At 42.9% G+C, this 23,619-nt stretch overlaps 1 protein-coding gene across 2 annotated transcripts in view; it reads left to right on the forward strand.

Annotated features, from left to right (window-relative positions):
- The first annotated feature begins 7,283 nt into the window (after positions 1 to 7,283).
- Positions 7,284 to 23,619, forward strand: part of BACH2 (BTB domain and CNC homolog 2) — a 355,372-nt gene continuing 339,036 nt past the window's right edge. For both annotated transcript variants that reach the window (XM_017506784.2, XM_017506783.2), the window contains exon 1: positions 7,284 to 7,744. The gene's annotated coding sequence lies outside the window, so the exon portion shown is untranslated. The remainder of the gene's footprint in view (positions 7,745 to 23,619) is intronic.

Here is a 23,619-nt window from a genome sequence, read left to right on the forward strand (position 1 = left end):
GGGTTTCCACACACACTGGACAACCAAAAGGCAGAGAAATTAGCTCCTTGGTGTGCAGTACTGTGGGAGATCTACTTAGGGAGCATCTGGAGAAAAAGGAGAAGCCAATCGCCTAAATGTTTGTCATTCACATAAGCCCTATGCCAGATGCACACACCGGGCACAGAACAGCTCTGCTGACCAGCACATAGCTGCAACCACTGTTCAGGTCCGATGCCCTTGCATAATTATATCGCATAAACAGATTTGTGAAAAACAGATTAGAAACTGTAAGTGCCATCTTATATATTCTTTGGGGAAATTGCTATAGGGTTAGTGAACTCAACTTTCCGTGTCCCTCAAAAACTCATAAACTGAGTTGAGAAAAATAATTCAATTGCAAGTATTTTTTTCAGAATAAAAGTACCAAGGCTTTCTTTTCACAGTAATTTAAAACTTGCCACATTATGTCTGTCTACAACCAAACTTTTCCAAGTTTCTTTAAGCAAAGATGTAATAAAAGCTGAAAATCAGATCATTGATCAAAAACATCTTTTAGAGGTGGGCAGAATAAAGAGATGGACATTTAGTTAATTGAGTAGAAAAAACTAGGCATCACAAACTCGAGGAAAAAAAGGGAAGCATTGTTGGAACTTTTTTTAAAAAATGGAAAAAAGGAAAGTAATCTTGTGATTATTATAAATTCTGTTATTTATTTTGCTTACCTGAGACTGACGTCATCACCTACTTCCTTATTTCCCAGGTGAAAAAGAAAAATTAAGCTCTTACCCCAAATTACCTGCCTTTTGGCCCTAAATCTTGTCCTTAAGCTTCAAAATCTTTGCATCACTGCTTTCTTGAATGTCCCTGTAATCCAGACAGTTTTCAGAGGCAAGATCTGAGTGATCCTCCCCCATCCTGCAAATTCTGTTTAATGCTCACATTTTGCCTTTCTTTTACCCACCCATGGCCACCCCTGCCCCACAGTTCTGCATTGCCATTTTTTGCTCTACATCAATGTTCCTGCTGTTACCTGCTCCATTCCCTCACCTTCTACCTCTTCCTCCACTCAGACTCCTACCTTCCTGCCTTTCTCCATCTCCCCAGGGCCCCACTTCTCTCATTCATTCCCTCCTCCCTCTGCAGTGGGTCTAGAACCTCCCTGCTATCATATCACACAGCCCCTATCTCACCAGACCTTTCTTAATCATTGGATGCTATTCCCAGGCCCTCATTGAAGTGCCCTTTTCCTTGCCTTCTTCAACTTCCCAGTGTCTCCTGGATCTTCTATCTTCCTGTTGGCTCCATTTCTGTCTTTTTCATAAACTCCTTGTTCTGGGCCCACATCCATCCCCAAAACAGCTATTTCTCAAACTTACTTCCGTGTTGGTCCTCCCTCCTTTTGACTCCACCCTTTACCAGAGTGATCATACCCTCCTCCTGCATCCCAGGGCCAGTTCCCTCCTAGTCACTCAGGTTAGAGGTCTCCATATCCCTCTCCTCCCACATGCAAATGATCCCTAAACCATAAGAATCTCTCCATTCACCTAGAGGGTCCCCAGCCCTGCTCACTGCCTTGATGCAGGCTGCAGGATTTTAGCTCTTGTCTTATTGTCTCCAGCCTCTTAAGGCCCCTTCATATGTTCTTTCCAAAACCAGATCTGATTATACCTCTGGCAACTGGGGGTCAGTCACTGGCTTTCTACCCATGCAGCTAGGCTTTTCAGCGTTTCTGGGAAACTTAGAAGACCCAACATAAACTCAGAGCATTTTCCTGAAGTACATCCTGGAGTACTTTGATTTAGGGTGTGGGAGAGGAATTTTTAGTCTTGATGGTCACAAATTGTTAACCTTTTATAGTAAAATCAACCCATGTACTTCAAAGAGAACAAAAGAAGTTCAGGTGATTTTTTAACATACGACAGGAAACTGCAAAGACATTTTATGCTTTGAAAAGACCATTTGGGGCCATGTTCTCAGATCTCTAGGAAGTTAGCATTCCATCTTCTCTGCCATTCTGAGCACTTCACTGGAAAAGTTCAATGAGAATTCTGACCTGTGAATAAAATTACATCTTCATGCTCTTGTGCCATGTCTACCTCTCCAGTCCCATATTCCACTATTGGCTGTCACTTCTAATCACCTCAATTCCTGCATTCTCTTCTCCAATTCTCCTGCCTGGAATGAACTTCCAACGTGTTCTTTTAACAAAATCTCCTCATCCTTCAGAATCCAGCTCTGTTATCACCTCCTCCAGGAAGCCATCCCACATTCTCCTAAGCAAAGGCAGTTGCCAGAAGCCTTTTGTCCTATTCAGGCCCTTAGCATGGTGTGCTGTGAGGACTTGTTCATCAGCTCACCTTCCCCACTAGTCCAGGAGCCCCGACTTATGCAGTGCTTTATCTCCAAAAGTTAGAATAGTGCCAGTACATAGGCTGTGTATGCTCGAGGCACGTCTGGAAAAAAGAAAACGGGCCGTCAAGTGATTGCTTCCTAACAGGTACAAGGTCTTGGCCATTGGGAAGCAAAAGAAGGAAAAAATCTATATTAAAAAAAAGAGTCACGATTACAATGGCATTTTGTCACCATAGCACTTCAGTACTCCTTGCGAGCCATGAAAGCAGGCATGATACCCCATACCTTCTACTTCCTACCTACCCTTCTTGACATCATAATCTCTCACTCTTTCCCAACACAGCAAGATATGAATGCTTTAGTCAGGTAAAAGTGCAACCTCAGGGGGTCCTTCTGTATTGAATGTCCAGCCACCTTCCCTCCTCTCTGACTCCTTCTTGGCCTTGAGGTTTAAACTCAAATTCCACCTTCTCAGTGAAACCTTTCCTGGCCATTTTAACCCTCAAAATTTGATTTTTCTCTTAACATCTACAACACTTCTTATTAGAATTTAATTATGAACATTTTGAATTTTACAACATTTATTGGCTACCTTTATTACAAAAGTAATACATTGATATTAGAAAGAAATTTTAAAAAGAAAAAACACTTATAGACTATTTCAAGAGGACCACTCTAACACTGCATAAATTTTTCCTATCCATGCACTGGCAATTTTTTTTTTCACAAATAGGATTCTACTGTAAATGCTGTTATACAAATTATTTTTAAAATATACCAATAAAATATTAATATGCCAATATACATAAATTTTCATCACTAATTTTTTTCATTATTATATTTTTGGTAGAGATGGGGTTTCACTATGATGCCCAGGCTGGTCTTGAACTCCTGAGCTCAAGCAATTTGCCTGCCTCAGCCTCTCAAAGTGTTGGGATTGTAGTCATGAGCCATTGCACCTGGCCACCAATATTATTTTGATTGCTCTATGATATTCATATTTATATATGAACCACCATTTATTTAGACAATCATTTCCTGTAAGGCATTTAGATTTTTTCATTTTCTTTTTGCTATCATACAGAAAAGATCTGTATACCCTTAATTTTTTCATTAACATAAATTCTAACATACAATTTCTATATAATTTAAAAATATTAATATATACAAATGACAAAAGCAATCAAATATAAAATTACTACATTTTTCAATTGTTTCACATATATTAGTTTTGACTCGTTATGTAGATTTAAGTTTCTTGAGGATAGAGTCCAATGTTTCTTAATTTTTCACCTCAACAGTGTAACAGATGCTCAGGTGTATATGTTGAAAAATTAGTTTACTTCATATGCCATATTTCACTAGTTTATCTCATGTAAGTTTTTAGATAATAGTGATATCAATTCTTTACTATAGAATAAGATCACTATAGATAGTAATGTAAGGATATCGCTTTCTTTTAGGGACTATTTACAAATTCTTCTTAGGAACTAAGGCAATCTTGGAGAAGATGGAGATGGTACAAATAAGATATGTATAGTTCAAAGGAAAAAGGCTGTCAGCCAAATTTAACAATTGCTAGAAGCAAAATTTTTGCTTTTCTAGTTTGGATTACCCTAATCATTTTTCAAAACTTGTGTGAGATTTTATACAATGAGAAATAACTCTTCTTGGCAGTGGTGTGTCCAGAAAGCCCCCAGGAGTGGGCCCCCCAAGGTCCTCTGTGCTGTCCAGCATTCCTGCTACATTCCCGGCACTGGTTCACATCTTTTCTCTATCCCTTAGATCTATCTTTCCCTCCTCCACCATCAGTGGATGATCTTTCTTCTTAGTCCACTAAGAAAACAGAATCACTCAGATACAGGCTTCCCAAACTTCCAATCATGATATTCCAGCCTCCGTGCACATCCCCATTTGTGCTGCCCTTCTTTCTGTTGCTTGGGATGAACCAGCCCCTTTCTCTCTCTGCGTGCTGCTTCTCAGCTTCCTTGGAGGGGGGTCTTCTTCATCTTGCTGACCGCTAAAAACCTTAGACTTCTTTCCTTTGCTCCTCTTCTCCACCCATGTTTCCAGTTGCTGTGCTGATGATACACAGATTTCTATCTCTAGTCTGGACCTTTCTCCTAAATTATAGATTCCTATGTCTGATCACCTGCTCACCTTTCCACTTAGATGTCTGAGAGGCATCTCAAGTGTACTATATCCAAAACCAAATGTTTCAGCATTTCCCCTGTACCTGCTCTGCCTGGAGCCTTCTCCATCTTAATAAACTCTCCATTAATCAGTTGTTCAGTCCAAAATTCAGAATTTCCTTTGACTCTTCTTTCATACCCTACAATGGAATCATCAACAAATCCTATCCAGTTTATGTTGAAAATATATCTAGAATCCATTTATGGCTGTCATTCTAGCATTCTAGTAACAGTTTAAATCACCATCACCTCTCTCTTGACTTATCTCAATAGCCTCCTAGTTGATCTCTCTGCTTCCATTCCTGTACTTCCCTCCACCCAGCAGACTGACCCTTTAGGAGCTGAGGCCAGGACATGTTCTTTGTCTGCAGAAACCCCAATAGCATCCCACTCCATTCACTTTTGCCAGATTTCATTAGATGTTAACTTTGCCCTGCCATGCCTTATTCAAGGTACCACATTTGAATTTGTCTACTGTTCTGCCTAAGCAAAAACACAATATCTTCTCAACATTACCAGATTCTGTATAGGGTGATGGAGAGCAAGAAAATCAAAGGCTCAAGAACTGCCCGTCTTTAGTCTGTCTTCCTCTACTCATCTGTTTCCTGTATATTTTAATCTTTCCTATTTTATTTTATACAGCCAATGAGATTTCTATTATAGAAATAAAGTTTGTTTGTTTCAATGACATGATACAAATTTATTGTCCCTGGAAATCATGTTATGCTTAGAAATGTATCACAGACAAGCCCATGCTCTGGATCAACACATACATATAATTATGAAGAAAAAAAATCTGTATGAGGAAAGGTTGAATGTTCCAGGCATGAGAAATAAATTGACCTCCACTCCAGTTACTGCCATGAATATACAGAGAGAAGGAGGACCTGCATGTGTTTCACATCGTAAACGCCTAAAGTGCCGGAACAGCACCACAAGCCCAGGAATGGCCATGCAAGCTCATGATGGAGGTGCTAAGGCTGTCCATAGCCCAGCCTCTGCAGCAATACTGTTAGAGTGTCTAGTACTTGACTTACCATTTTAGTTTCACACAATCCTTAATATATTTTTCAGGCTTGAATTCAAACAACCCACTTCTAAGTACTGAAAATAAAGTAGAAAAATGAACCCACTATTAGACTTCAAAGCTTATTCAAAGCAAAGATTTTGTCTTACAGCCACAGAGGTGCATGATTGCAGAACTGGACCTAACCTGAGAGGCTAACAACTCCTAATTCAGCCTCCTTGAATGACTGGGCGATGCAACCTATCACAGGTGTATTAAGTTTTTTCATCTCTACTTGATGTCCCACCTCATGCTTGAAAATCTCAAAGTGAAAAAGCTCCAGTCTGAGTCTTTAGACAAGCAGAGTAATGGAAAGAACCTGTTAGCTTTTGTTGTATCCATCTGACAAGATCAGCTTGTAGAATCCAGAATGGTGGTGGTAAATCAGCTGGCAGCCATATTTCCTTATCTGAAAGCCGAGTAGGTTGGCAGAGAAAATCCAATCCCCAGACCTCCACGCAGAGGCTCTGCAGTGCTGTTAGAAAATTAGCTCAGCACCTTCAGCTTGCTTTCAGCCATCACTTAGCTTTCCACACAGACATTCCAAATGGGGCCTTTCAAAACTCTGCCCTCAAACGAAGGTGGTTCAGAGCAACGCTTTAGATGATATCACAAGACTCCCAAGGCGACGCTTCACTGCTTCCTCAGCATATGCCAATGCCCGTTTTACAGGGGGGATTTATGATCCTTCCCTTAGTAGAGCGAGCCAAAGTTTTATAATATTCATTAAAAATCAGCACCACATGTAATAATATGGAATACTGCCTGTACACAAGAGGGCCAAGTTATAGGTGTTTAGGGAAACGTGGCAGAATTTTCTGGCCTTGGCAAGAGGTAAAGTTGCAGGCACCAGCACAACACTAACACAACCTTATTTTATTGCAAATGTACGTTCAGCCTAAATCCTAATTACTCTCTGTAAAATCCTAACCACCACCAAGCCTTCTTCTGACAGGGCACTCCTTGAAGGGCAGCAAGAACACCCTAACAGCCTCAGAAAGGAAAGGCAGGGGAGAGTGGCTGGAAGGCAGTAGGAGCTGGGGCTGAAGCCCGGAAGGTTGGCTTTTAATGTCCTCCTGAAATTGACCGAGCTCTTTCCAAAACCACTGGCGTGGGGGCTTAGAGGTTCGCTCAGTGGGGCAGGCGAAGGCCCTCCCGAAAAGGATTCAGAAGTCAACATTCAAAAGGCTGCTTTTACTTGCCCCGTCCCCACCTCAAAGGGAGTCCGGTCAGCTTTGTGGGGGCCCGTGGAGCATCTTTTCCCGCTCCTCCGGGAAAACGCTAGCTAACCCCAGGATCCCAGGTCTCGAGGTCTGCTCCCCTTCCCCTGGTGCAGCGCCTATGGATTTGGCCCCCTCCCCAGGTGCCACACCAGCCCTCACCACTACGTTCACCCCGCTCTGCCCCCAACCCTTGTCTTTCGAGGCCTGGAAGGCCGGGCCGAGCGGGTCGGTCAGCCAGGCCGAGAGGAGGGGGCTCTTCCCAGCCGAGCCCCGCGTCCGCACAAAGCTGGGAGATACGCGGCTGCTGCTGCTGCGGCGGCGGCGGCGGCGGCGGCAGAGGAGGCGGCGTGAGGCGCACCCCCTCCCGCGAGCCGGCGGAGCGCGCGCGCCCGCCCCCCGCCCCCGCGCCCGGAGCGCCATTCGCGGAGCGGCTTACGCTAGTCGCCGGGCGTACAGCGCCCCAGCGGCCTGGGAGGTGCGCTGCCCGGCTCCCGTAAAGTTATTGTGAATGGGGAGCGGGTGACGTCATCCCCGAATGTCAACAATGTAGCGATTGAGAGTGTGGGCGTTCCGGGGAGAGCTGGAGCAGCGCGGCGCGGAGCAAACAGCGCCGAGCCGTCGCCGCCTCAGCAGCAGCAGCAGCAGCAGCGGCCGTGCACGCCCGGGCTGAGGTCGTACAGCGCTAACGTGAGCGGCCGCCGCCCTCGCCGCCCCGCTCTCGCTTTCTCCACAGCCTCCCCTCGCCCCTTCCTCTCCCCCTTCCCGGCGCTCTCGGGGGGCTGGGAACGAGCTGCCATGTGATGCGCGTCCCCTCCGCGAGCTTTCGGTGACCCCCGAACCGCCCACCGCGCCGGCTGCCGGGAGGGGGCTGCGGGCCGGGAGGACGCGGGGAAGAGGAGGCGGAAAAGGACGCAAACTTCTCCGGCGAGGTGAGTCCCGGGCCCCAGCGCCGGGCGGGGTGGTGGGGCAAGTTTACGGGGGGAGCGGGCGGGCGGGGAGGCGTGGGGAAGCGGCGCGGAAAGGGAGCCCCCGCTGCCCGGCGCGTAGCCGCCCTCCCCGCTTTTATGGCATTTTCTAGGAACGGGAAGGGGGTGGGAGCCGAGCCGGCAGCCGCGCCGCGCCGCGCCGAATGTGCGCTCTGTCTCCCGCCCGGCTGTTTACGGCGGCCGAGGCGGCATTGTATTTTGCTCGCGTCGAAGGGTGTTTTGGAACGGCAGGGGGAGGAGGAGCAGAGGGTAATAAGTCAGGCGTGGGGAGGGCTGGCTGCAGGGAGGCGCGCGTCCGCCCAAGCCGGAGCAGCTGTCAGACCCGCGGCCCTGGCCCCGGCCCCCAGCCCGCGATCCCCGCGCCAGGCCGGGCGGCCTCCTCCTCAGCCCCCGGCGTGCGCGCCCCAGGCTGCTCCGCGAGGACCGTGGCCGCAGCGCCTTTGCGCTCAGCTGTCAGCCGCCGCCGGGTGGCCCGGACCACCGCGACCGGCGAGGAACCAAAACCCAAGTTAAGGGTCGCGGGAAGAGGCGAGTTGGGAGCCTCGCGGCGCAAACCTGGGTGAAATCTCTCCTAGCAAAAGATCCGGTGGTCGGAAAGCGTCCCGCGGAGCTAAGACCTAAGGGCTCCAGGCTTTTGAGAGGGAAACCTTGCACCCCCTCACCCGAAGATCCTGCAGGAAGTCAAAGTGCAACACACGCACACATCCCTACACTCCAGTCTCCAAGCCCCAGAAGCGTCACCCAGGTTTATGAAGGGGGCACTGCCCTCCCCGTCCCCGCGCCGAGGCGCTCCATTCCGGCAGAGCTTCCCTCACCCGGCGGGTGTTCGGGATCCCAGCGCCGCTTGAGACGGCGGCGGGCGGCGCTCACGGGCTACCCCAGGTGCCCACGAGGGGACACTGGAGCGAGCATCTTAGCGACCTCGGCCCGGTCGAGGATCTGCGGGAACTCCGACCCGACCGTGAGGGGAAGCGGGCAGGGCAGAGTGTCAGTGTGTGAAGGGGCCGCACACCCCTGGCTTCGGGGATCGCGGGCGCGCGGGGCATCCCCAGCACCCTCGCGCGCGTATGCGAGTTTGGCAACTTGAGGGAAGTTCTGGCGTGGCCGCTGCCAGGGTGGTTTTTCTGTGGCCCGAGGAGGCGCGCCTCGAAGCCTGCCCGCCGGGTCACCGCCGTCGCCATGACCCGTGGCCGCGGGGAAACGAGCGGGACCGGGGCGTCCCACCCGCAAGACGGAGCCGCAGCCTCCCGGCGGGCCCGCGTACGACGAGACGCGGTGTTCCTGGTTTTCACCTTCGATGTGTAGTGCTGCAGTCTCTCACTCTCTGTGTAAATTTCATCTGTTGAGTGTATTTAACTAAAAAGGGTAATTACTTGAGATAAAAATCCTTTCCTGCCTAGTGGGAACCTTGGCAGAGATGATGCCTAATGAGATATTTTGCTTTTGTCTGTTTAGAGTAAAATTAGAGATGTTAACGCTGATAACGGTTTTCTCAGATCATTAAAATGTAACATGTAGGAAAGGCATGTCGAGTTGCAAAGGCTCGGGCTGACATGAAAGAAGCTGAGCGTAAAAGGCTGCCCCTCCTTTGGGGGAGAGGGTTATTTTGGTAAGGCAGCAGGCGTCTTGCTTAAAATGTGAGATCGCCCCACCCTGGTTCTCCTGCACCTCGCGAATAAACGGCATTTTTCATTCTTGCAGGCAATAATAAACGTGAGTCAAAATGACATCTTGTTAGAATTAGTCTTTAGTCTGTAAGAGAGATTGCCAGATTACAGTGTTGCGTTCAAACTATTCCAGTGAAAGGTCTGTCAGCATTTCCATTATAAATTCAGTTTTTCTGGAGTTTGTAATTTTACCACAAAACTTTGAGTGGCTGAGATGTTTTCCCTTCTAGTGTTATGGTTTTTTAAAAGAAATGCATTGATTGCCCATTTCCAGCATCTTTGCTACTCCTGAAACCTGAATATCATTCAGATAGGGGGAAGTCCCAGAGATGGAATACACAACCATGGAATAAAGTATTTTTGTTAGAACATAACTTTATTGGAGCAGAGCCGTATTTTCATTTTGGATTGCGGGAGGCTTCAGGTTTGCCATTTGGTAATCATGAATGTGTTGAGTAAATTCTTCTGTCTATTCTGCAGGTGAACTGAAATGTCAGTTCGTAGTGTGTTTGCCAGAATTACATGGAGAGACACACTCCTCAGTTATGTGTGTGTCTGAACTCATAGCTAAATTATGAACACTCCTCTTACTTTTTGTTTCCTTGTATGTTGCATGTTAGGATCTGCCATGGAGAAGAAGGGGTGAGGCCAAAGAGAGGGAGGGGATCAGGAATCACTTTCAGTATTACCAATGCCTGGGAGGAAGCCATTTATTCTCTTTCTACTGAATTATGCCCTTTGACTCAGTATCTTCAGGCAATTCTTTTCCAGTGGCTCACCTCTGGCTGCTGTGTGAGGGGCTTAATTATTTGCAAACTGCCTTGAAATCCCTGGATGAAAGGCACTGAATAAGTGCACAGTATTGTTATTCAGATATGGAATTTAATGATCCGTTACAGTTCATCAGGAAAATGCACTTTGCAGTGATGGTAGGAAATGTTTCCACCTGATAGAGAGTAATAATAACTGCTTAAAGGTAGATTCAGATTACAGATGAGACAATTAACTCTAGCCATGTGCTCTTCAATTTGTTGCAATTCATTTTGTGATCAAAGTGAGTCACAGAGAGCCAGATGGTCAGGTTCATGTTCACATCTCTCCTAGGCCAGCCCTTCACTCCTGGGCCCACTGTCTGCACAGCCGACAGGACTTAGTTATTCATTAGTGCTTGTGAGCTGTTTCTCAGAATTCCTAATCGAGGCTCCGGTGATGCCAACAAAAGGGCTCAAGCCAATCTACATGGTTGGGAGCAGTTTAATTTTACTTGGATTAACTCTTACTTAGTGTCTCTGGTGTGGATCCAGCCTTAACAAAAAAGAGACCCTTGTGGCTGTCTATCTCTGCTCTGCCTGGCCCCTCTACTCTAGTTTTTGAACCTCAGATTTCAGGGGTGTGACACCTAGCTTATTGTAAACCCAGGCTTGATTGCTAATGAATGAGAGAATGCTTAGATAAATAAATATCTTCCTGTGTGTCCAGGAGGTGAGAGCCATGACTAGCTTCATGGGCATAAGACCTGTGCGGTGACATAGGCCCCCTTCCCCTTCCCTGCTCAGAAGGACCTCACATTTGGTTTAAGGTTCTACTGTTGTCTTCTGAAATTCTTAATAATTTTTGAACAAAGGGCCCCTCGTTTTCATTTTTTACTGAGGCCCACAAATTATGTACCTACCTGGTTCTGGTGAGGAAAAGGGCATAGCGTGAAGTGGCAGGCAGCTCCTACTCAGCTTGTTGTAGACCCTTGCCAGGGAAGAGTTGGTAGAATTACTGGCTTTGTGTTGCCACATCGTTTGATTTTTCCAGGGGGAGCTGGATATTGGATATTTATGTGGAATTTCCTGATTTTTAAATATTGGCTCAAATCTTTAAAAAAATTTTGGGTGAAAGCATACATAAGAGCTAGAGCCGGCCTGCAGGCTGCTTGTTGCCTACCACTGAACAGACTGAATCATCTTTTTTGTTTAATATCTTTGTCTGTCTCTGTTTTCTAAAGGCCTCACATATAGTGGATGATTTGTGAATATGCACCAAATGAATGGTTACAACTATCTGGAAAATAGAAAGATGCCAGAAAACCAAAACTCTAAATCAAATCAATACTGAGTCCCACTGAGGGATTGATAGCTTCCTTTTTAACAGAGAATTCAACATGAAAGGCCAAATAATTTAATACCATGGGTACAGTGTGATTCCTTGCAGGTAAATAATCCAATGCTTTTGAACCACCTGCCCTCTATTTAGTTGTTATTGACCATATGGGGTAACTTGGCTGGGTAATGCCTGAGGACCTCCATGGGAGTTTGACATTTGAGAACACTCACCAAAACAATAGCTTTGATTTACTGAATCTGCACTATGTGCCAGACCCAGTGCTAACTACGTTACCTATATGTACCTCATTGACTCATCAAAGTAATCTTTGAAGTAGGTGTGGTGCCCACCCATTCTGCAGAGTTGGGAGAACTAATCTCATGTAGGAGTGAACTTAATCTGAATATAGTGTGTGTTTTCTTGAATGTCTAAAGGTTATTTCCCCATTCTGTATACACAGTCCAGCCCTGAATCAATGACTGGGCATGGTGTAGAACTGTGGCATACAGAGAATGTGGTCCCTGCCCTTACATACACAGAACAGAAAACAATATAAAATGTAACATATTGTCAAAATCTGCAATTCAGATAGCAGACACTATGCATCTGCCTCCCTGTTTCCCTCCTTTCCCTGTCTGGATGTTGAAGAAGCTTCAGTGACATATGACCCTGTCAGAGGTACTCACAGTTCAGAAGTCAGGGCTGGTTGCAAAAATCGAAATTTCTTTGGTAAAGAAGACAAGCTTTTGGCAGAGCTGGGGCCATTTATGGGAATGCAGCACCCAGGCCTCGGGAATGAGGGAAAATAGCTTCTGTATTGTTAATGGCAATATATGACCTCTTTCTCCTATCTTTAAATTTTATGTAAATATTTGCAAATTGTTCAAGTCCAAACTGAAACCTGCTATGAACTAGACATTTTGTGAACTCAGTAAGATTGCCCAAAATATAACTTACCTTTCACCTTTTTTTTTTTCTTTTTTTTTCTTGTTTGGGATAACATTTAATTAAAAATAAAAGTAGTTACTTTTTTTTCTTTTGTCAGTTCAAGGTCTTTTAATTTTTTCCCTTTTTTGTTAATTTTGAATGTCAGTCTATCTAAAACTGAAACTTAATTTTGCTATCAGCATGCTACTCAGCTTCCTTAAGGCTGGAAATATTCTCTGAATCTTACCACTCTATCCTTTCCAAGGGCCATTTCATTTCTGAAGAATATATAAGTTGAACTTCATCGTGCTAGTGACACTACTTCAAAAATCAGGCAGGAATTTTGCCATTTGTTTTTCCTTGAGCTATTTCTTTCCAAAATAATAAATCTCCCCAATCCAAAAGCATTTCATGTCCTCCTTCATTTTAATCATTGGAATTACAGCCAAAATGCCTCTCAGCCTTCCCCAGTGACTTCATAATCACCGTTTCTCCAGCATATTCCCTGGTTGACTTCTCTTTTGTTCCTTAGCCTCATAATGAATTGCCCTTTGGTTCTGAGATATGTCATTTTCCTCCCTGACCTTTTTGTTCTTTTCCTGAAGGCTGTAGGACATGCTGCTACTGATGTGATGAGAGCCGGCCCTTGGTTGCCAGGTCCCTCTTGTCCTTGTGTCAGCTTTCATCGGCTCCTTTCCTAAGCATTTAAATCCTCCACTTTCCAGTCCTCCCATACATCTCATTATTCTCTTCATGTGTGCCTGAGCCTGTAGCTGGCATGTGGACAAAGCCCCAGTTAGTTACAGAAGAAAGCTTTTCGAGTTTCCAAGTCTTCCATCACTCTAGTCGTGGACCATCTTCTCTTCTTTCTCCCCTGTCACTTTCTGCAGATACTTCAGCAATTTCCTCAGGACTTTCCAGAAGTCTAACCCAAAGATGGCTTAGACCTTCTCTTTGGAGTTTAAAGTTGGGAGAGCCCAGTGTGGTAATTTCCATTCCACAAGTAGGAAACAAAATGAATGTGCATGCTCAGCATCTTTCCTCAGTATTTCAGTATCCATAGATCTTTGGCTATTTTTCTTTTCTTCCTATCCCGTATTCTTCAAGCAACAGAAACTCATGGATAGTACAAAATGGGCCAAGTATCCAGAAATATAGCTCTTTAGCAGCGGACACCTCATTCATTCATTAAATATATACTGAATATCTCTTAGGTAGCAGGCACTCCCCATAGGGCTAGTGGGGAGCAAACCTAGCCCTGGCTCCAGGTCTCATGAAGCATGTCATCTGGTAGGAAGGATGACACTGATCGGTTAGTAAAGATAACCCACTGCTCGTGAAAGAAAGGTATTCCATGCACCAGAGTGTCTAATGGGGGAATTTAACCTGGTTGGGAGGTTGAGGAAGCCCTCCCTGAGGAATTGTGAAGTAACCTCCCATCAGGGATAGTCTGAAACATGAGGTTCACTTTTTCATCCAGCTTCCTAATCCTATTAATTCATTGCTATCTTTGGCCCTTTGGAGTATTGCATAAACCATGCTAGAACCTCTGGGGCCATTTTTGGCAAATAATATTTCCTGTATACAGAGTCCAGAATTGATTTATTTACCTGCGTCTTTAGAATCTGATAAAAGCAGAAGTTGTTAACTGCCAAGAGTACTGTTCATTTCCATACTTGGAAAAAATACAAGTTAACATTCTTATTTTGAACATATTTAGGGTGGTTTTGACAACATTTGAATGATCAGGAGCTACAAAGATACTCCCTCCCAGTCAGTTGATGTGTGTTAGGCCTTTGGTGAAAAAGTGAGTGTAAAGTCTGTCTGAAGCCCCTGCCTACTCCGGAGGAGAGGGTCTCCATCCTCTGTGGCTCAAAGATGGTTATTCCAAGTTTGTACAACTCATGGCCTGCAGGCCTCATGCATGATGAATGTGGCCCAACACAAATTTGTAAACTTTCTTAAAACATGAGTTTTTTTTTTTATTTCTTTGTTTTCGCGCATCAGCTATCGTTAGTGTTTAGTGTATTATATGTGTGGCCCAAGACAATTCTTCTTTCATTGTGGCCCAGGGAAGCCAAAAGATTGGACACGTTTTAATTTAGACAATTCTTAGGTTTAAAATTAAGGAATTTTGACAGTATCTATTTAAAATAAATTGACTATACTGTATGCTAACACTCCTCTATTTTTTTTTTTTATTTGATGATAGGTAACCTGTATTGAGAGCTTCCTGTGTGTGCTGCTCATATTAACTCATGTAATCCTTAGAACAACCCAGGGCTAGGTGTGTCAGTAGAAGCTGCAGCACAGGTGTCACCCAGCTAATGAATGGTAGAGCTGGAATTGGATACTAGCTGTTTGATGCTGGGGACTGTTCTCTCACTCACCGTGCTATGCCTCTCCCTTTTCCTTTTCTTCATTTGAAGTTGGAACTCTCTTTAGCAGTCCTCAGAAGTGGAAATAAAGGCCACATCATTCTAAAATATTGGATGTTTTGTTGACATCTATCTTAAAGTTGAAAAACAATTTCTCAGTAAATCTGAGTGAATGTATCTCCTGTATTTCATTCACATGGCCCACTTTCTAATCATTGTATTCCTTAGGTTTTAGTGTCCATTTAGGCATCAGAAAGTAAAAGTGATGCATGTAAAGGCAAAAGAAGCGCTAGGCATGTAACTGAAATCCTATGGCTCCGTCTCCAAGGTTTACTTGTAACTCACACTCCTACCCTCTTGTTAGGTGGAGGGAATTTGTTCTTTGCTTTGTGTGTATGTGTGTGTGAGAGGTGGAAAGGGTGAAAGAAACTATACCTGTAATAGGTAGAGTATTTTACCAAGGAGGAAGAATTTCATTCAGAACTAATTCCATCAGAACTCCTAATTAGAAATATTAGCTGCCAGTAACAGATAAAAGTAGGTAACCTTTGTTCTCATTCTGGTCAATTTCAGGAAGAGATTATCTTGCCAGATTAGCATGTTGCAACTCTCAACTGGAGTTTTGAATGGTTTTAAAGGATTCAGGCAGTTGGCATGGCAGTAACCCTCAGTTACCTCCGGTTTGCAGGGTCACTGTTTAGAATGCTGACTCAGCTCTGCCTGGGCCAGACACCCAAGTTGTCATCTTTAGTCAAGAGACATCATTCTCAGGAGCCACTTGAAACATTAAGCACACATTTGAAGCTCAGTTTGGGAAATGATCAAGTGTATGAATGTACAGTACTGTGCTTATTTTTCAGCATTTAGTTCAAATTTTGGAGAAGGCTAAATGGGAGATGCTTAGTGTGTCAGTGTTGGAGGTTTTAAGTGATTTAAAAAATCAAGCAGATGAGCGCATAAAGATTTCTATGCAAACAATGATGAGCTTAAATTAAAGCTGCTGATTTAGTGTGAGAATTACTTGCATTGATTTGTAGAATATCTATATGGGTTCAAGATTCCATATTATGCAAATGAATAAGCCCTGAAGCGTCAAACTGAAAAAAAAAAGAAAAATTAACTGTGAAAGATATTATTACCCATTCAGCAAGAGAAAAACGTAGACATATTTAGAGTTAACTCTTCCTTTTCGTACAGTTCTTGGGAAGAGAAGTGCCAGGGATGATGGTCTGTGTCCCAGATGTAAAGAAGCAAGGCATGGTTTGCAGTCAGTTCCCCCATACTCCTTCTGTCCTCACTTCTTTGTTCTGTGCTCTCTTACCTTTTGGCCACCCAGTTCCCTCTACTAGTTCTTGTCCTTTCCCTTCCAAAACCAATCTCAAAGAAGGATTTTATGAACACAGTTTTACTAATATATAAATAACTGAGCATAATTAGTGCATTACTTTTTTGAAGGATCAGTGTATTAATATTGACAAAGCCAAAGAAGTAAACCCCTAAAGATAAAAACAATAGAATTTCACACACTGGTAACCTGGCGATAGGAGACCATTTCTGAATGAAGAGAGGGCTATTCATAAATAAACGCAACCCTGGACAGAGAATATAGGCAAATGGATTACAGGATATAAATCGCAGTAATATTAAAAATATATAGAGAGGATGATTTCTAATAATACATTGGTCAGTGAGCATCTCCCACCTTTTGCCATACATTGGCTTTGATCACATAAACCTCTATAGCAAGATGCTGTGTTATTAAACATTTAAACAAAGCTTCAGGGAAAGCCATTTGGCTTATGATTAGGGATTTTTGTTATTCAGTAGCAGTGAACCTGAATCTATTATCCTTGAATGATGAATTTTAGAAGAAAAAGCAGTGGATCCAACTTTATTTACCTCCCCACCCCAATTTTACTGATAAAAATTAAATTGATAAATTTATTTCAAAATAGGTGTGTTCCAATTTTGACATACAAAAAGCATAGTGGTGAGTTATAAAAACATAGAGTTGGTTGATTAATGAAAATGTACTTATTTTAGATAGAGTTGTTGCTAGGTTGTTGCCTGGCTGCAAAGAGGCTGAACCCCCTTCAGTCCCACCTCTCCCCCACCATACCCTCCTCCAGCAACCATGCTATGTTGAGTTGATGGCTCCATCTAGTGCCAATCTGTGGAACTGTCTTTCAGGAGTCCTCACTGTCCCTGGTTCTCTTAATGTGTGGTGGGTCGCCTCTGGAGCAGGATGTGATGAAGAGTCCTCTTTCTCTGGGAACACACAGTCTACTGTGGGACTGCCTTCTAGTTCCTACCTCTCCTTTGTTTTTGCGGTATAGTTATACCTCCATGTCTTTCTCCCAGACTTAATTTCTTTGTTTCCCTCTCTCTAGCACCTGCTTTTTGTACTTCTTTCTCCTCTTTTCTTCTTTTCCAACTCTCAATCAATTTTTTTGGAGCAAAAAAGAAAAGAAAAGAAAAAAATCAGAGCTTGCAACTGGTAAGTATAAAGATTTTTTTTCTAACGATACATTACGCCAAAGTAAGAGAATGCCATGCATTTTAAATGAAACTAATGATTTAAACCATATTAGAGAACCAGAGTGACCCTAAAGTTGACGACAAAGGCTCACTTAGAAGCCTGTGTCCCTTCATTTTCCTGTAATTAGACGTTTCCCCAAACACAGTTAATTAAAAATTTTTCTTTTGATTGATTTTGGAACTATCATTGTAGTATTATTTTCTACTTTTTAGATTGTAAATTTAGTCTCTCACTAATAATTTAAGTTCAAGACATTTTCATGGACTATCCAGGAATGCTAGTTCATTGGCCTGGCCCTGTTTCCATGGGGGAATGTATTCTCAGTTTCAGATAACCAGTTTTCCTGCAGATTTTTTGGGGTCCCATATGAAATGAGAACAGAGATGAATGAGAAGCATTGTTGGACAAAGCCTCACACGTGAGATCTGAGTTAGTGTACAGGTTTTAAGTCTCCTACATTAAACAATACATTTTAAATTTCCACTTATGTTAAGCATCTTGATATTGTGGGTTTGAAAGTAAGTCCCCTCTGAAAAACAGGAACTGTGCTTGTCTGTTACCAGTTCTTGTGGTCGATATGGTAACTATTTTGATTTTTCAGAAGGGAAGAAAAGCAGTTAAATCTAGTTAAAATTAAAACCAGTTAAAATTAACTGGCTCGTGAGATTGTTCCACACAGCAACACTGAGAGTGAGTTGTTTATTATTGTGATTAATTATTAGTTGTTATTTTTTGAACAGTGGCATATTTATATTTTTGGTCTACCCTTGGAAAATAGAAACTGCAAGCATAGAGAGGTTCCCGTTTGCTAATTTGCATGTACCCTGTTTTTGTTTTTGCCTGGTAGGTGTGTGCACCTCATGTATGTGAGAGTAATTTAGCATGTCAGCACTTTCCTACCAGCAACGCTTGCTGACTCATGCAGCTGTTGTAGTGCTCAGCTGGCCGCACTGTAAACTGCCCATAGTACCAGCACTGCCCTTGGAGAGCACTGGGCTGCTGGGCTGATTAGCTCCTGGGATGCTATTTTCAGCTCTGTGGTCACTGCTGAACTGGGTCCCTGTCTCCTGCCAGCAGCTGGACACAGCTTTCTGGTTGCAGGGGAGCAAATTGGACACATTTCTACCTTTGTAGGGACTGCATAAAGATTCATAGCTCGCCATTGCACTCCAGCCTGGGTAACAAGAGTGAAACTCCGTCTCAAAAAAAAGATTCATAGCATTTCTGGATATACCTCAGGAAAACTGTCTTGTGTTTTTGTGTGTGTGTTTTTGTTTTGTGTTTTTGTTGTTTTGCTTCACTTTATTTTCTGGGAGTATTTAAGGGGAGAGGCAAAAGGGGCTGATAATAAGTGAAAAGGGAATGTGCTGTTATTTTGTACTTAAGACCAGGAGTTTTCACAAATCTTTAACTTAGGCTTTTTTGGTGTAACTGAAACCTGACCCACTTCTCTCTCAGTGCAAAGCCATGTGTCCTGAGTAGGGAAGTAGGCTGAGGGTGCAAGTGACTAGCCTGACATTGTTTTATGTGGCTCAAGTCCCTAAGTGATGACAGCTTTTGTTTATATCTGTTGCCTGTTTTTGAGGTTAAAACAAAACAAAAAACTTGACCTCAGGTCATTTTAAAGCTAGCATGTATTTTCAGAGATGGTTTCACTGTTTGTTTTCAGAGTTCAATTTTGCTTATTTTCATTGGAAAGTGTGAAATGTTGCTTTTTTTGAGGCTTCTAAATAAACTTCCTTTTGTAGATACAAGTTGATCCAATCATCTTAAACTGTCTTGAAAAGGATGATTAAAGTAAGATCAGCTGGGGAAGGGAAAGCTTTGCACACACTTGAGGAGTTTGCCTCCTTTTTCTTAAGTTTCAGTAAGCATTCTGAAGCAGCTTTGACCAGTAATAAAGAAAAGCCACAGTGACTGTGTGTAACATGATGTTGATGGAAGTTCTTGGTTTCCGCCGATACAGATGACTCATCAATATCAATAGAATTGTGACTTCTAATAATAACACAGTGCAAGACCTTCAAAACATGTGGTTTTAGCCCTTGCTCTTAGTGAAAGGTTGGAAAATATTAGTTTGAGCTTTTAAAAAAAAAAAAAAAAACTCTTGATTTTGCCCAAGTATAAAGTTGTTTTTTTATAGGAATGATGATCTCCCTGTGTTTTCTCATCTTACTGTTTTTAGTTTCATTATTATTAAGGAGCCAAACTCATATCATTTCATCATGTAGAAATCTCTGCACTAAGCATCTCCTGTCAGGGCTGTGTTTGAGGGAAATGTGGCTGAAAAGCAAATCTTCCCTGAATGCAGAAAGGAAAACACTGGTGCAGACAATAGTCCACTGAGCTGCATGCCACCTACACGGCATCTATTGCGGAGGGCTGTCGTATTGCTGAGTAGCCCCATAGCCCTGTGAGTCATTGTCAAAGGATTCCACGAGGAAGGTTAACAGAAAATGCGAGTCAGAGGAAACAGCAGAGTGGGGCAGCTAGCTCAGGAAGAACTGTGCTACCTGCTGAGGGGCTGTCCAAATGTCACCAGGGGTTCGGTGTACATTCATCCTTTTGCAGCCCATGTCCATGTGTCTACATATGGGGACATTGTTTTTTGTTCAGTTTTAGTTGGTTTTACTGCAGTTTGGCCAGACTATCAGAGATTACTATCTTAACTCTGTATCACAGTGGTCTTATCCCACAGCCTTTGCTTTTTGTATTTTGTTTTTAGAGGAACTGAAGTTCTAGACTATAAGATCAACATGTATATTTGTATCATCTTTTTCTTTCTAAATGCTTAACTTTTTATTTATTTATTTTTTGAGATGGAGTCTTGCTCTTTCAAGCTGGAGTACAGTGGCGTGATCTTGGCTCACTACAACCCCTGCCTCCCAGGTTCAAGCAATCCTCTTGGCTCAGCCTCCCGAGTAGCTAAGCCTCCCAAGTGCATGTCAGCATGCCCAGCTAATTTTTGTATTTTAGTAGAAATGGGATTTCTACTAAACCAATAGTAGCCTAGTCTGTTGGCCAGGCTGGTCTCGAACTCCTGACCTCAAGTGATCTGCCCACCCCAGCCTCCCAAAGTGCTGGGATTATAGGCGTGAGCCACCATGCCCCACCCAGACCTACAAAATTCTTATATGATAGTACAAAAGTTAAAAATTCATGAGGAGTCTTTCACTTATTGTTGGGGAAAAAAAGAGAGTAGGACTTCTGTTCACTGAGTGGTAACTATGGAGAATGAGAAAACAAGCCCAAAGTGGTAGAAGATGTTTGTGGCACATAAATAATACTGGTTCAGCACACATATGAAAAAAGCCAGATAACCAAAAAGAAAAATACTGTACATTCATATTCTTAAACGTGCATTTCACAAAGGAATAAAACCAATTGGCTAGTAAATATATAAAAAGATGCACTCAGCCTCATTAATAAGCAAACATGCAAATTAAAATCATAGTAACAGACAATTACACACTCTCTGGATTGGCAGAAATTTTAATAGCCAACAGTACCATGTAAAGATGTGGATGAATGGGAGCATTTTTGTATTTAGCTGACAGGAGTATAACTTGGTACACTTACATTGGAAAACAATTTGCTATTAACCTAACCAGTTCAAGCTGCAAATAACTTACAGCATAGCCATCTTACCCCTAGGTATATATCTAAGAAAAATTCTTACCTATGCGCTTTAAGAAACATGCACAAAACAAAAAATAGATGCTGGCAAGGTTATAGAGAAAGAGGAACACTTATACACTGTTGGTGGGAGTATAAATTAGTTTAACCATTATGGAAGACAGTATAATGATTGCTCAAAGACCTAAAGATGGCAATACCATTCAACCCAGCAATTTCATTACTGTGCATATACCCAAAGGAATATAAATTATTCTATTATAAAGACACATACACGTGTATGTTCACTGCAGCACTACTCACAATAAGCAAAGACATGTAATCAACCTAAATGCCCATCAGTGAAAGACTGGATAAAGAAGATGTGGTACATACACCATGGAATACTATGCAACCTTTAAAAAGAATGAGCTCATGTCCTTTGCAGGGACATGGATGGAGCTGGAGGCCATTATCCTTAGCAAACTAACACAGGAACAGAAAACCAAATAATGAATATTTTCACTTACGAATGAGCTAAATGATGAAAGCACATGGACACTGGACACATAGAGGGGAACAATAAACAGACCTATTGGAGGGTGGGAAGAGGGAGAGGATCAGGAAAAATAACTAATGGATACCAGGCCTAATACCTGAGTGATGAAGTAATCTGTACAGCAAACCTCCATGACAAAAGTTTTCCTATGTAACAAAGCAATACTTACACGTACGCCTGAACTAAAAAGTTTAAATATGGGCAAAAATATTCAAAGAAGCATTGTTCATAAGAGCAAAACACTGGAAGCAACCCAAATAAATGCCCATCAACCTTAGATTGAATCAGCACATTTTGCTATCAGGTGTTTATGCTCTGTGATACTATTTGACAATGAAAAATCAGCTAGTAAAACCACTTATAGAAGTGTGTGGAGAGGCACCATTTCTTGGTGGTCAAGAGTAAGGATTGTGCCTGGGTTCAGATTTGGGTTCTGCCACTTACTGTGTGACCTTGGATGAATTTCTGAACTTCAGTAAATCTTAGTTTTCTCATCTGTACATCAGGGAAAATGATGTCTATCTGGTAGGGTTGTTAGGAAATTTAAGTGAGTTAATATTTGTGACATGGTTAGGAGAATGATTGGCAGGTAATACATTCTGTGTTTGTTAAACAAAAATGCATCAAAATGGATGAATCTTACAAACATAATGTTGAAAGAAGCAAGATAGAATATGTACAGTGTGGTTCTATTCATGTAAAGTTCAAAAGCATGCAAAACTAAAACTATTTAGGGATGCATACATAGATGGCAAACCTATAAAGAAAATTAATATGATTGAATACGATTCTCACAAAAATCAGTGACAATCATATTAAATCATATTAATTTTCTTTATAGTTTTACCATACATAGATGGTAAAACTATACATAGGTGGTAAAACTATAAAGAAGTGATGGAGTGAGTATGGTGGGGAAGGGGCTGACTGGGGCCCCTCCAGAGGTGACAGAGTGGGTATGATGGGGAAGGGGCTCCCTGGGGCTTCTGAGGTCCTGGCAGTGTTTTAGTTCCCAACCTGGACAGTGGTCTCAAGGATGTTCTTTTTTATAATTGTTTTTAAAAACTGTACTTTTAATATGTGCGTGACCTATTAGATAATAAACATTTTAAAGGATTTATGTGAGTTGTTATAGTAGCAATATGGCATTAAATAGGAATAACTGTAAATTCCTACATTTGAGTTAAAAAATAATCGTTCAAGTGCAGATTAGAACACTTGCATGGTATTATTTCCTTCACAACATTGTGAGCCACCAGCGCAATGTGATTCTTACAGAAGGTGACACCTCCTTGAGGCCACATTCAGAGAGCTGTCCTCTTTATATCAGGGAATGTACTTTTCTCACTAAACTAGCTACTCTCAGGTCTAGATGTGCCATGTGTGCAATGCTATGCCTTGTTCAGGGGATTTATTTTAAGAAAGATTTTGACCACAGAGGGTGCATTTTCAGTGATAAAGATGTTTAGGGGTCTGGAAACCTATCAGTTCTGAGTGGCCAAAGGAAGTGGGGATTTTCAACATGGAGAAGAGGAGATGTCCGGAGAGAAAGAATGTCTTCCATCACTAGAAGCAGAAGCAGCCTTTCTTTGTTGCTATTCAAGCCCCCCTCTGTAATGTCTACCCTTGGAGGCAGGTTTCAACTCCTGGATACTGGAGATGCCCAAGCAGAGGCTGTGGGACCTCCCTTAGACTTGACTGGGGCCACAATACCCACCACCTGGTCACTGGGCTGCATCAGCATCACCTGGAGCTTCTTATGAAGTCTCTCAGTAACTGCGGTGGCTCAGGCCAGTTGTCCTGGCACTTAAGTAGGTGAGGCTACATGCGAGGCTAGCCTGGGTAATATATTTTTTTAAAGCCTCTCATTCATTAAAAAAAAAAAAAAGGAAAAGAAAGGGAAGGAAGGAAGGGAGGGAAGGAGGAAATTAGTCTCTCTCAGGCCCATCTACATCTACTGAGTCCGAATCTGTACTTTCTCAGGATGCCCTGGGGACTCACATACACATCAAAATTTGAGAGGCACTGGGCTAAATGTCTCT

The sequence above is a fragment of the Cebus imitator genome, unplaced genomic scaffold (assembly GCF_001604975.1).
Source record: "Cebus imitator isolate Cc_AM_T3 unplaced genomic scaffold, Cebus_imitator-1.0 Scaffold359, whole genome shotgun sequence".
NCBI classification, from domain to species: Eukaryota; Metazoa; Chordata; class Mammalia; order Primates; family Cebidae; genus Cebus; species Cebus imitator.